Raw genomic sequence first — 14242 nt, forward strand, 5'->3', positions numbered from 1 at the left:
TCTGATTCCCTGTTTTATAATATAAAATGTTTCTTATATGGTTTCTAATTATGAATACATATCAAATAGACATACTTATATTTATATAATATACTTATACATTTTTAGACAGACTCTGTATCTTGCTTTGTAGTGCTATTCAGTGGTTATGCTAGAACAGCTGAATTGGGTAGATGGTTCAAGTGGAGCTGGCATGGATGTCAGTAAATCAGGAGGCCAAGTAGAAGCAGTAGTAGCACTAACATGTATACATGTGGGAAGGCGGTGAGTCTTCTGTATCATAATACCACCTTCCTCCCTGCCTTCCTTGAATTCTAAGTTTTCTCCTCTGACAGCTAAAGGGGGGGGGGCTGTGTAACAAAAGCCTCACTGCCTTCCTCCCTTCTCCTTTCAGCTGTCAGAGGTGAAATCCATGGACTTAGAATGCAATCCTGTGCTCAAGAACAGGATCAGAGCTCTGTTTCTATATTGGGACAAATTGGGATAAATGAAGTGACTTGACTTTGGACTCGACTTTGAAGAATTCTTGGTGACTTAAGACTTGAACTGGGACTTGGTGTCAATGACTTGGGACTGAACTTGGCTTGAAGGGTGACGACTTAGTCCAACCTCTGCATAATTGTCATCATTCCAGCATTTACTGTAGCCCATGCTCACTTCCAATGAATATTTCAACTTGGGAAAAATTGGATATGACATATTGAGTTATTCAGTTTCTACTTTAAGTAATTGCTTTAACTTGACTCAGTATAAGCTGGCAGTTGTGACCTACATTCTATATTTTGAATTACTTATGGTATGTCTTCTTTAATGTGTATTGTTGACCTCTAAACTGCTCTATAAGCACATTTTCCTACAGATACAATAATATGAAAGAGAATAAACTGATAAAATATCTTGCTAGGCATGAACCATCTGCAGTATGCGATGACTAATTGGAACGGATAATTATTAAAAGAACATTACCTTTCGTGTTGGGTAAAAATGACAACAGCCTACTTTTCTTTCACTCCAAAACAATTCAGACAATTACTTTAGGCACTTGTGATTTTAGAAAGATGTTCAAGATCAAACTTCTGCTCTTGCTTTAATTTTCCATATGACAAATCAGTTAGAACGTCCTGTCCAGCAGTGTCTGAAAATATCTAGTAGAATTGATACTTCAGCAGCTACAAGTGCTCCTTATGCTACTAATCAAAAATTATTTCTTTACTAACCTAATTGAAAAAATCATGAATGTGATTGGTCAATGCAGGTTACTGCACATGTTCTTTAAATTGCTTTTTTAAAGTATTCTGGTAGGTTTGATATTGTTGCATCTGAAATGAGTTGTTAGCCAAAAACCTCATCCATCTTCCTGATCCAAATATTAAGCTATTGGACAAATTTGGAAAATAAACACTTTTTTTAACCAAACAATACTGTGCATCCTAAAGAACACATTCCATGATAATCTGTGGAATGCTAATAAGAGAAAGTTGGAAGGGTTCCACAAAGAGTAATGACATTATTTATGCATTATAAAAATTTTATTGCTCACAGTGCAACAGTGGTGTTGCATTCACAATGACCATGAGGTGCCTGATCATATGTTCATATTTTAGTGCATATTGCTAGGCCTGCAGTCAGGAATAAAGTTCAAAAAGAGAGTGTAGAGTGTCTAGGAGCAGTGCCTAAACCTTTTTTTTTACAGCTGTGAAATGCAACACAAAGGATATTTTGCAGTACATTTACATATATCAGATACAACTACCCTACATGTAGCCTTTTGTATAATTTTGCATAAGGCAGGGTTTTATTGACACACAAAAGACACACAATGTCCCTTCAATAATAAATATTCTTACCTGCCTAATGGCTACCATCTGTCAAGTTGGTTGCCAGGTTACCCAGCACATCCCAGTTTACCATGTGGGTATCAGGACTGAATTAATTCCTGTACACTTGCAGCCTGGCCAGTGAAAATGGCAGAAAACAGATAGGATAATATAGGAAGGTGGTGAGTATCCCCTGGGTTTAGTTCCACTTTAATACCAACATATCCATTAATAGCACTATCAATAAAATTTACTATGGGTCCTAATTTTCTAAGGTACCACACCCCAAATGAAGTATTAATATGACAGAAACCAAGTAACTAAAGGGAGCTTTTTAGGTATCAATCACTCTCAATCAAAAAAACAATCCTAAATACATGTAATAAAATCACTTGTTTATTACAAAACTACACCAACAAAGTTATATGATCACAAACATAATAGCGATATAATTCAGAGCCAAAGGAGAGCAAGGTTTTTTGTAGGCCAAGTAAGATATATATATTCTTAATTTAGGTTGTGGTACATTATTATACAGCAGTCAAAAACATATCCATGTATATCGCAAGTGCATAAACAAACAAAATGGTGTAGTATACATTATAAATGTTTAGTTCACAGAGAAAATGACAAAGAGCCTTGGTGAATGCTTCCTTGTCTTTGCATAGTTTTCATATATAGAGATAGAACTGGGGTATTCAGCACATGTATGACTCAAATGCAATGGTTATAGACCCAACGCGTTTCGCCTTAAATGGCTTCTTCAGGTGTAAGTGTGATAACCAATGAAGTATATCTTTTGCATTGCTTATGAAGTGTTAAACTGAGAGGAATTCCCAGACCTTGTTGGTAATAAGAGTGGGCTGGATACTGCCCAAACGTTGTGTGGGTGGGAGGGGATCCCTTGGTGGAATTCCTCTGAGTAGACTTTTCTCCAGCGTGGACCCTGATGATCACAAACATTGACAACAGTAAAAACATGTTACATGATATCACAATGTAATCACAATGTATATACAGCTTGACTATATTTGTCTATCACCAGCTCAACGCGTTTTGATGTAATAAAGCTGCTTCTTCCGGAGAATACTGTCAATTGAGGACTCCTGCCATTCTAAACTATAAATCACAAATATTCACACAATCGTGACACCTATCCCATACCAACAATTAGGCTTCAATGGTTTATGACAGATTGCACAAGGTCTGAGCTATGTTACAATAAAGTAAAAAATATAAATTTAACATGCACTTTAAAAGGAGGGGGGGGGACTTGGATCTGGTGGCTGTTAGGCAACATATTGGAGATCTTGTGTGAAAGAAACCTGCCATATGAGAGACATGGTAACTGCAGTCGCTGAGCCAATCTACTCCAGGATCTCCTTCAGCTGTGCACATCCTCAATTTCTGTGCAGGGGATGCCGAGAATAGTGTTCACAGCTACAGGGATGCAGGTGATGCTGCAGCATGCTGAGCAGATGATCTGCAGGCGGAGTGGTAACACCCAGCTTCATTGATGAAAGTGTATCCTCTCCAGCATTGGAGAGCTTTATTAAATCAGGCCCTCTCTATCTGGACATCCTATGTAAGAGATCCAAATCATCTTTGAATGCACATTGTGGAGTAAACATATAACACATATCATTATTCTGTGTGTCAGGGCAGATATCTTTTAACTGTCACCCACTTATTTTTTATCTCTGTGTACAATAGAGGTTGTGATGCATAAAACTCGAGGACACCAGCAATTTCCAAGATCCTGCAGTTATCAGGTCAACCACAAACAGTTATTAACCTTGGATTTCCTTCTATAGCTTTCACTTTATATAACATTGATTCTGGGTATGGCAAACCGATTAGACCCGCTGTTTGCACTTCCTCTTCCCTCCCCCTTTTCCCATCCTTTGTGATTTGTTTTTCTGTTGTTTCTCTTTTTTTTTCTTTCTTGTCACTTGCTATTTGTTTTTTGTTGTTTTATGTGTCTTGTTTATCTTGTCCTATGTTTAGGACACGAGTTTGCTTTCTGCACTGTTCTACCAAAGATTGTTAATGATATCTTTTTTTCATTCCTGATATATATGTACTGATTTTTAATACACACTATACTTGATGCATATATGGATGGGGTGAATACTTATGGTTGGGCAATGCTGAAGGGGTTCAATGTCCAAATGAACGTGAAATATATGATGTGTCCTTGACTTTTCTAATAATACCGTTGTACTTGATTTGTTTATCCATCTGAAAACTTTAATAAAAATATTGAAATACAAAAAAAAAACAGTTATTCCATGGTCATTTGTTCAGATCATGCAATTCTAGTCTAATCAACAAGGGAGCTTTTTGGTAATATATTTATGCATGGTTTATTGAGTTGTAGCCCCAGAATATACTGTCCAAAATAGTAAGCAGGTGAACCTAATAAGGTGACCACTGAATAAATTATCAGGCAGTGTATAAAACACTGATATAAAGAGGCCCATAGCCGTATAATATTAGGCACAGGGCCTGCATGACAGGGTGTGAGGCCTCAGCACAGTGAAGGAAAGGGTTCAGTGGATTGAGTAAGGTTAGGGAGGGGCAGCATTAGCGTGGAGCGTCAAGGAGGTGATTAGTGGAAAGGGGTTTTAAAAAGGGGTCAGAAGGAGTCAGAAGTGGGAGGCTCTCTTTTAGGGAAAAATAGTTTCCCGCCCTTCCTGATTTTTGGTAGGTGGCTTTGGTAGGATTTGGTAGTTTGGCGGTTGGGGTCTTAAAAAGCAAGGATCCTGGGCTTGGTAAAGTGGTGAGTTGTGGCAAGAGGGATCCTCGGTGGTAGGGTCCCCCTTTATGGTGGACTGATGTTTATGGCTCCTGAGGCTGTGCTGGACGGCTAGGGGCTAAGGTTGTGATTTTTAGTGTATTTAAATTTCCAGGGGAGTATGGATTTTGCCTTCTGAGACCTGAAGCCTGGTTGTTCAGGTTTAAAACTGTGAGGTTGCAATGTTAAATTAAGGGATTCATTTTGATTTATGGTTATTTGTATTGTAAACAGGGGATTGAGAGTATTGGTTAATTTAGTTATATTTAATTAATGTTTAGTTGATTTATGCTTGTTAAAAGGTAAAATGTGTTTAATTGCCTTATTTATTTATTTACTTTTTATTTATAATTTATTGGTTATTTATTTTTTTTCTATGAATCCATGAAACATATTGCAGTATCAGCATTTTACAGATTTAAAACATTTAATACCAGGCTGCATCATGTGTAACTTGGGTCCTGATGCCAGAACCCCACTGCTAGATGTGTTATGACTTTCAATGAACCAGCAGGTAATAAACGTCAAGCAGAGACACATTGGCTCCAAAGCGCCTATCACAGAATTCTGTTTAGGAGATAAGTGAACATTATTCTCAGTCAGTATCTCTTCTGAATAAAAATTTATCATTGCTAATTATTTACATATTTGCTTGCCTGGCAGGTTTTTATTGCTTTGTTACAGGTGTTACTGCTGCCTAGAGCTTGCCCAGATAAACAACACAAATGATAAACGTTTATTGCATGTCAGACTCAGTTTGTAGGAATCCATGATCTCCAAACTTTATTTGATCCACAGAAAGACACCTAGCACCATCTGCTGAGAGATGGCACATTGCCCAGACAATCTTGTGTGCTCGATGTTATGGAACATTTCAGCTGAGCCATCCATGTTACGTGATTTTATTGCATCTTTCATAGAACTTGGCAATGCTGTTCTAGATCTATTCTTTGCAATCCCATAGGTAAGAAATCAGTGTTCTCTAATTTTTTGAAATGGCTGTATGGAGCTTCTGGGCCCATTTTCCATGGCTGCAGAAGAATTATGTGTGGGAGTGGGCAATGTTCATTTCTATCGTGTACCATACCTAGAGGCTGTTTAGTAGTTTGTTTTATCCAGTCTTCTTTCCGAGAGATTAGGGACTAATAATAATTGGCAAAATATATCATCTGTAATGTTACATTGTGGCTAAAATGTTCCTATAAATTTTAGCATTTCAAATGTACTTTTGGCTTTGACTGTGTTTACTCTGTGAAACAAGTAATACACAAGAAACATGGTGAAAATGGTTTGCAAATACACCCTGGAGAACAATCTATCATTTTCACATTGTTAAAACAGCTGTTCCCTTTCAAGATACATACCTCTCATATGGCATATTAGTCATTACATTGCAAGGAGTGAACATGATCTACCCTCTGAGCTGTTCATTCTTTTATAATTCTGCTGTTGCTGAACTGCACCGATCCAGCACATTTCTAATGATTTGTAATCTGGTGGTCCTGGAACCACTAGAACCTTGCTGTCTCCTTGCTTTTTGCAAGTGGAAAACTTTCAGGACAGTTGCCAAACTTCAGAGGAGTGGATGTCCCAGCAAATTCACCCCAAGGTCAGACAATGTGTAATGCTCAGAAAAATTGCAAAAAAACCTAAGAGCTACATCTCAGGCTCTACAGGTCTCAAGTAAATATTACAGTTCATTGAAATACATTTAGAAAAAGACTGAACAGGTATGACTTGTTTAGAAGGGTTGCCAAGAGAAAGTCTTCTCTTTCTAAAAAGAAGCTTCACAGCAAAGTTCATTGGGCCTGATTTATTAACCTCCTGGGCAGTTCATTTCTGTCCGGATTTATATGTCTAAAAGCAGTACATTGTCTTTCATGAAAATTTATTTTACATTGTAGGCCTGTAATTCTTAGGCATAACTCATCGAAATATGTACAATATTTATTAAATTTAATAAATGTAAAAATAAACTTTAAATAAAATACACACAAAAATCTGTTAAAACAAGGGTGTATAAATAAATCAAAAATACTGAAACCTGTAATATAACTGTACAGTAGCATGTATTTATATATATATATATATATATATATATATATATATATATATAATATAATGATTACTTTGTATTGGATTCAATACAGTTATTTTTTAATCAATCCAATACAAAATAATTTTAAAACTCCTGCCCCGCTCCCTCGCATGCACCGACGCAAGCATCAACGTCACCTGGAACTCTCGGGGGAAGTCACAGTCGCCAGGGGACCGATAAAAGGAAGAGGATGCAGCCGAGGGTGGGATCGGACGGGCAGGACACTGGAGCACGCCGGTGGGACCAGGTAAATTTTATTAAGTTTAGGTAATTTTTATGTTTTTAGCTACCCTGAGTGTGGTTCGGGGTTACCGGTATTAGCTGTTTTTTTACCCCAAGCCACACTCGTGCTGACCGCTCAGAAGGTTAAAGCTCTGCAAGGCTGGAGAGGATACATTTTCATCAGTTAAACTGGGTGATCCAGCAAACCTGGAAAGGGTCTGGTCCAGGATTAAAAACATTTTCTAACAAATAGCAAATTACTTTTAAGAAGTCCATTGCAGGTTTGCTGAATCACCTAGGTTTACTGATGAAAGTGTATCCTCCCAGCCTTGGAGAGCTTTAATCAAACAGGCCAATTGTGTCAGCCATGAACTCTATTGCATACTATAGTATTCTACAGTCAAAAGTGTAGCCATCTATGAGACATGCAACAGGACAATGATCCCATGCACACCACCAAATGTACAATAGGATGCCCAGTATAGAACCAGGGTGTTGCAATGGCCCAGTTAAGGTTCAGACCTTAACCTGATCAAATCCTGCAGTGAAACCTTAACCACCTAGCCGTTAAGCCCGACCTTCGTACGGGCAAAAAAAAATGGCTAGGATGGTTAAGCCCGTATTTTTGTCACATCCTTACCTCCATGGTCCCGCTGTGCACATCCAGCGTCGTTTTCCTATTCCAGCGTCGTCCTCCGTCCATCGTCGTCCGTCGATCTCCCTCTCCAGCGTCGGGTGCCAGCGGGACCGGTAAGATGCCGGCCGGTATCTTGTGTTCCGCCGCCCGGCATCTTGTGTTCCGCCGCCTGGCCGGCGGAACACAAGATACCGGCCGGCGGAACACAAGATACCGGCCCGCATCTTACCTGGTCCCGCTGATCGTCCACGTCCATCTTCGTCCAGCGCCAGATGATCTCTGAAACGAAAAGCCGTCCGGCGGAGAAAAAAAAACGGACAGCTCCTCCCTGCGTGCGTGATGACGTCGGCGCGTGTGCGGGAAATTCAAATTGAAACTCATTCATTCATTTTGTATTGGATTCAATACAAACTCCTGTATTCAATCCAATAAAAAATAATTCAAATAAATACAAAGTTTGTAATTGGTAAATTCAAACTGTCATTTTGTATTGGATTGAATACAAACTCCAGTATCCAATCCAATACAAAAAAATACAAAAAAATAAAAGTAAATACATTTTTTATATTCATATTATCTACTAGAACCCCTGTTCGGACATATTTCTGTAAGTTACAGGTCTACAATTTAAAAATTTCATGAAAAACAGTGGATCACTTTTGGTACAGAAATCTAGACCTCAGTGTAACGCTCAGGTGGTTAAGAGAGCTGTACATAAACAAATGCTCAGAAACCTCAATAAACTGAAGAAAATGTTGAAAAGAATAATGGGCCAAAATTCCTTCACATGGATATGAGAGATTGATAGATACAGAAAATGAATACTTCAGGTTATCGCTGCCTAAAGTAGTTCTACAAGCTAGAACCACCTTTAGCAGAACCTTTAGATAATAAATCATGGGGTTTAATTCGTTTTTAAAAAATATGGCTTCTCCATTTTGGTTTTATTGATGACACAATGTAATCTGTTGTGTGTTGTTTTACACCTGGGGATCAGCCCCAGTCATACAAAGGTAACCAACATGTCAGGTGGACCCTGTGTATACAGAAAATAGGAAAAGCTTAATTTTAAAAATGAGATTCAATTGAAAAAAATACAAATCTAATTCTTTTTTATCAAAGCTAATACTATCCAAGCTAAATGTTACTGGTCAGTTTTAAACCCAAAACCCTAAGTACATGGAACATCACCATCAACCATAAGTGGCACAGGCATTTTTATTTGCAGCTAACCCTAGTAAAGTCCCACAAATTATGCTAGGATTGTTTATATTATACAGATTCACTCGCTAGAATAAACTGTACTAGAAAATGTTATGAGAACAAATTGTTGTTCTCCAGGTCCTTGGGATGTCTTGTTGTTGAAGGGGATAATATTAATCTTCTTGTTCTGTGGTAAAGCATTTTGGGACTCTGAGGGACAGTCAAATAATACGTTTTTCCAAGATAGAAGGAATTAGTCTATCTTGTCTCTCTTAAAATATATGATTAAAAAAAACAAAACATTTTCACTTCAACAAGAAGTGAGTTACTGTGGAATGAGTCTGCAAAAAAATTAGAGAAAATAAATCTTATTATAAAAAGCAATTTTTTTTTGTCTCATATTATTTTCAGATTTCTTCTAGTTTCAGTTCTTTAGGTGGTGCAAACGTAAGCTATATTTTATATACCTGTATATCTGTTCAGTTATGATTAAAATAGTGACTGATAGGTGGGGGGTCTACAAGATAAAGACATTGGCTGCAAATTCTAGCAGAGTACACATTCTACGCATCCTCCTACATTCTCTAAAATGTAGACATTAAACATGGACAAGATGTTAACTGGCAGTGTAATTGAAAATCATTTGCTGAAAACATCCCCTGTACATAAATATTTTGTACAAAGCATCTGAAGGTTTATGTTATGAACTAAAAATTCACTTTCAGAAGTTCTTGAGATCTGAAATTACAACAACCCCAATGCAGTTTTAGAAAAACAACGGCTGTAGAAAAATACTGTTTTATTTATGGGGTCTCTATGTTTCTAATGTGTATGGAAGAATTAAAGGCTAACTCCAGCCAAATGTTTATTTTTTTTTCAGAATGGAATTTAATTCTGTCTGTCTGGTTCTCATTGCTTTCAGTGTCCCCAAAAGAGATTTTTTTCCCCAACTTCGGGTACTCAAGATACCCATACAAGATTTTTTTTCCATAAGTTCCAACGATTACTTACTATTTATGAATACATTCTGTCATACCACTGGTGCAGGCTTTACTCACCTCCTTGCTGCGTGATGTCCATTAGGATATTGTTACTACAATATCACACATTAGGAAGACTTTGCTGGTAGACATGGGGACTTTGCAGGGGCACTGTAAGAAAAAATGTAAATGAAAACCTAATATACAAGGAAATGTATCTGGTGAAGTAATTTTAGTTTATATACTTTGATGGCTAAAATACTGTATGCTCACTGCAAATAAAAACAATTTTGATGTGAAATTTAACAAAGATGCCAAGACTACATAGTTCCCTGCAGTAATCCCCGAGTCCTATATCATGGTAACCATAAATTATTGCAGAAAGTTTGTATTTTAAGTGTTACCCTTAATTGGTTAACTTGAGTTATTAAAAATGCAATTCCAAAAACTTGCATTTTTAATAACTCAAGTTATCTAATAAAGACAATCACTTGATCTATAAATGTTCTGCTATAGAGAATGTGTTATACCAGAATCTACAAAATGGAGGGTGGAATTTAGAGTTTCACAAAGTCCTGTATTTTTTTAGAATGGTAATATGATATTATTTGTAAAAAGGTTGTAAACTATTATCTTAGATTCTGTAATCCGAAGTGGTATATATTTGTGCATGTAGATCTGAACTCAGCCGTATCTTTTTATTTGGTTGTTAATTAAAAATTAGGGGTAAAGGATAAAAAAAAGGGTGCACATGCACAATCATGACCTTGTATTTGTGTCCTTTACAGGTTTTATAATATGCCTGAGCACATCAGTATACTCAAACAAAGGGAACAATAACAGATTCACAATTAATAATCCTCATTGTTCATTTACCAGCCATGGCTATTTATAAACACAAATTAAAGCAGTGATCCATGCATATAATAGGAGAATTACATTTACATACTGAAAATTGAGGTTTCAGAGCCTGATTTCAATACTTGTACTTCATTATTCATTTTATGGAAACAGATTATTAACAAACACAATAATGAAGTGCTTTTTGTACCATTTTACTAAGACCATTCAAAAATAAATTGCAAAACTGCAAATGGTTTAAAAGGATTATTTGTAGGAAACCTTTACATAATTATGAGTGAAACAATAGATGCTTTTTTGAAATGTATGCAAAGGAAATTTGTTTTCATACAAATACATGTTTATTAGACCCAGATAAGCTGTGAAAACACTGACATCCGGTAAGTATAGTGATTTAGTTAGCTTTAACAGTATAGTCACTAGCCCTGATTTATTAAAGTTCTCCAAGGCTGGAGAGGATACACTTTTATCAGTGAAGCTGGGTGATACAGCAAACCTGGAACAGATTTCTTTAAAGTAATTTGCTAGCAAATGTTTTGAATCTTGGACCAGATCTATTCCAGGTTTGCTGGATCACTCAGCTTTACTGATGAAAGTGTATCCTCTCCAGCCTTGGAGAGCTTAAATAAATCAGGCACACTATATTTCCCCATAATGTCCAGCAAAGGATGTATTTTATTTTGCCAATTTTTGGTTTATAGTGAAATTGGGTTTGCATACAAATGCGCCCATTTACACTATGGTGTGTTACAGCAATGCATTCACCACTTTAAACTGTTTAGGTTTTTAAAAGTATGCATCAGGTTGCCAATGTTCAAAAACCCAAGTTTGGGCTCCCAGTATGAGCAGCTCCCTAAATGATCAATTAGAACACATTAAAGCCCAACTACAACCTTACTTCTACCACATTGGGAAGACTTCAGAATTGGGAAGTAAAGTTGTCAACAGGACAGGGATGCCTGTCATTCAAACCCCTTCCCACCCTAATAAAAAATGTTTTTTTTGTACCCGAAAGATTTCTTTTTAATCATTTACCTAGAAAAAAATGTTTAAAAACTGTTAATAGTAAAGTGATAACTTTTTCCTGGTCTTTGCCAGAGTTTGGGCTTCAATTTCTGTTAATGGTTTTATGTTATTATATAAACATGGGTATATGTATTTTTCATATTGCATGTGATAGTTATTACATATTAATGAAAATATGTATATTTGTATATTGTATGTGTGGGTTTTACTTTCTACCTAGTAATCACCTAATAAAGGACACTTTCTGAGCCAGTAAGGTAACTATTTACTGTTATTGTGATTCAAGATTAGTAGTTAATGAAAGGTAAACTCTAGTTATTATATTGCCACAGTTATTATTTACATTTATAGTCTTCAAATCTGCCTTCCGTAATCCTCTGTAATTCCCTGGACTGTAGCATTTACAGTGGAATAAGAACAGCACTCCCATCCAACCAAGCTCTATTGCATGCTCAGTGGCAAAGAAAATGAGCTTATTAGTGTGATGCTTGATGATTGTCAAATTAGCTGGGGTGTTCTTACCAGTCTTCCTGACAAAATAGTACTACACTCAATAGTGTTGTGTGGATCTGTGTGACCTGGCACTGCCCAGACCACCAAACTATATTGAGGAGGTACCAGTACCTGAAATAAAATCTTCAAACTATGTCATTCCACATGTCTAGTCCAGGCTGGTAATGGCATAGGTCTCAGTGACGGTGAGTCTGACGGTGTGTCAGTTGTTCCTATTGCAGTGAGGAAAAAAGATCACAATATTCACATCACTGCTGGGCTGTAGGTAAAGACACAGATAGTCCAGGTACAATAGTGATGAAAGCAATGAAAAGCAAATCTCTTAGCACACAGCACTCTAAGTAAGACTTTCACCAGTCTATGACTATTATAAGTCAACGTATTTTGGACGGAGTGAGACACATTGTACATACAGGCTTACTGTATTAAACAGTAAAGATTTACTTGGTTAATGGAACCTGAGATTAAAGAAAAATAGGAAGACATCAAGCAGTAAAGACAATGGAAAGTGTGTGTTTATGCTAAAATCAGACATAAAACACAAATATGGGTTATCTTAATGCACTTTCTGCAAGGCATTTAAAGCAATCATTAATTTTACTGACAGATAACAGCAGCAGAATTCAACCTTGCTATAAATGTCACGGAGAATCCATTCCCACATGCAGTATGAGTCTGAGTACTGGAACAGTTAAGAAGTAAATGACAAAATGAAATCAGCTACTATGCAACATCAGAAAGAGGTTTAACTTTGGGGTTCATATCCACAGAGTCCTATCAGATGCTGCATTTTCTGTTTGAACATATACAGCTGTGGGTAAATGGAAAACATAGCTCTTAACAACAAAAGGCTATGCTCGACCAAATGTATGTTAAATGCAGGGCAAAGCAACAGGTTTACTTCAGCTTAGTTCTCCCTAAAAGCTATCTTTGCCCCCCAGCAACTCCAACCAGCCACCAAAAGAAAAGTCCTTTGAAAAACTACAAGCCTTTTGTCAGTAATAGACTTTTAGTTTTTTCACCCTATAAAAAAATGTCAGAGGCTTTCAGTATTAGTTCCATTAGTATTAGTTTACTGTGGCCTGTAAAGCTTTCAACACCAAAAACTGTGTGTAGGAGGTAAAATTTAAAATATAATGCATAGGTAATTGGCTCTAACGTCCCTCTTGAAAAATTGGCAATCAACAGTTGTTTGTTACATGAAGGGAAAGACAATGTCCCTTCTGTGATAACTATTCTAGCCTGTCTAATTTTTTGCCCAGCTGTCAAATTTTCAGCATTTGTTGCCAGGGGTACCAGGCAAACCAGGCTTTCTATTCTTTAATACGAAGTTCCCCAGATGCCCCCTAAACCTAGTGAAGGAGTACAGGGCTACAAAGTATCCTCTTCCCAAAAAGGAAAAAACAAGTAAAGTAATTCCGGTACAAATCGACTTAATAAATGCACAAACACTGTAAAAAAAGAAAAAGTATTAAAAACACAACACATATTTACCAACAGTAAATTCCTATATTTATGTCTTTGAAAGTAAATTGATCATCATTTGTGTCATAGAGCAAAGTAATTACATGTCAGGTGCAACTCCTGCCAGTACAAAGACAGATTCCCTAAAGATGCTGCAAGAGAACATTCAGGAGGGATATTTTGCCTCTAGACTATTTTATGCTACATCTTGAAGAACTTGATGATATTCTAGTATTTTTAGTCAACATTATTAGCAGAAACCATCATTTACTGTATATACATCCTTGAAAAAATTGACTTTTTTCCAAAGTTTGTGTTGGATGAAATTCACTAATTGCAAACAGATTTGTGATGAAGACAAGCATATTTTCTAATGCAGCAGATATACTTATTGTTTGTAATGTAAATAATGTCCTTTTTGAGTAATGGTAATATAAAGAGGTGTTTACATCCAATATATCATAAAATATCTTCTCAGTGTAGCTCTTTAGTCGCAAATTTACTTTAAAGCACAACACAACCAAATACAGAACTTTGAGGGAGGCAGAGCAATGCAATGACTTCTTTACAAAGAAAATGTTGCGGAATAACGTTAACAAAACATAATATCTAGCTTACCAATTC

This window comes from Pyxicephalus adspersus, chromosome 4, assembly GCF_032062135.1.
Source record: "Pyxicephalus adspersus chromosome 4, UCB_Pads_2.0, whole genome shotgun sequence".
NCBI classification, from domain to species: domain Eukaryota; kingdom Metazoa; phylum Chordata; class Amphibia; order Anura; family Pyxicephalidae; genus Pyxicephalus; species Pyxicephalus adspersus.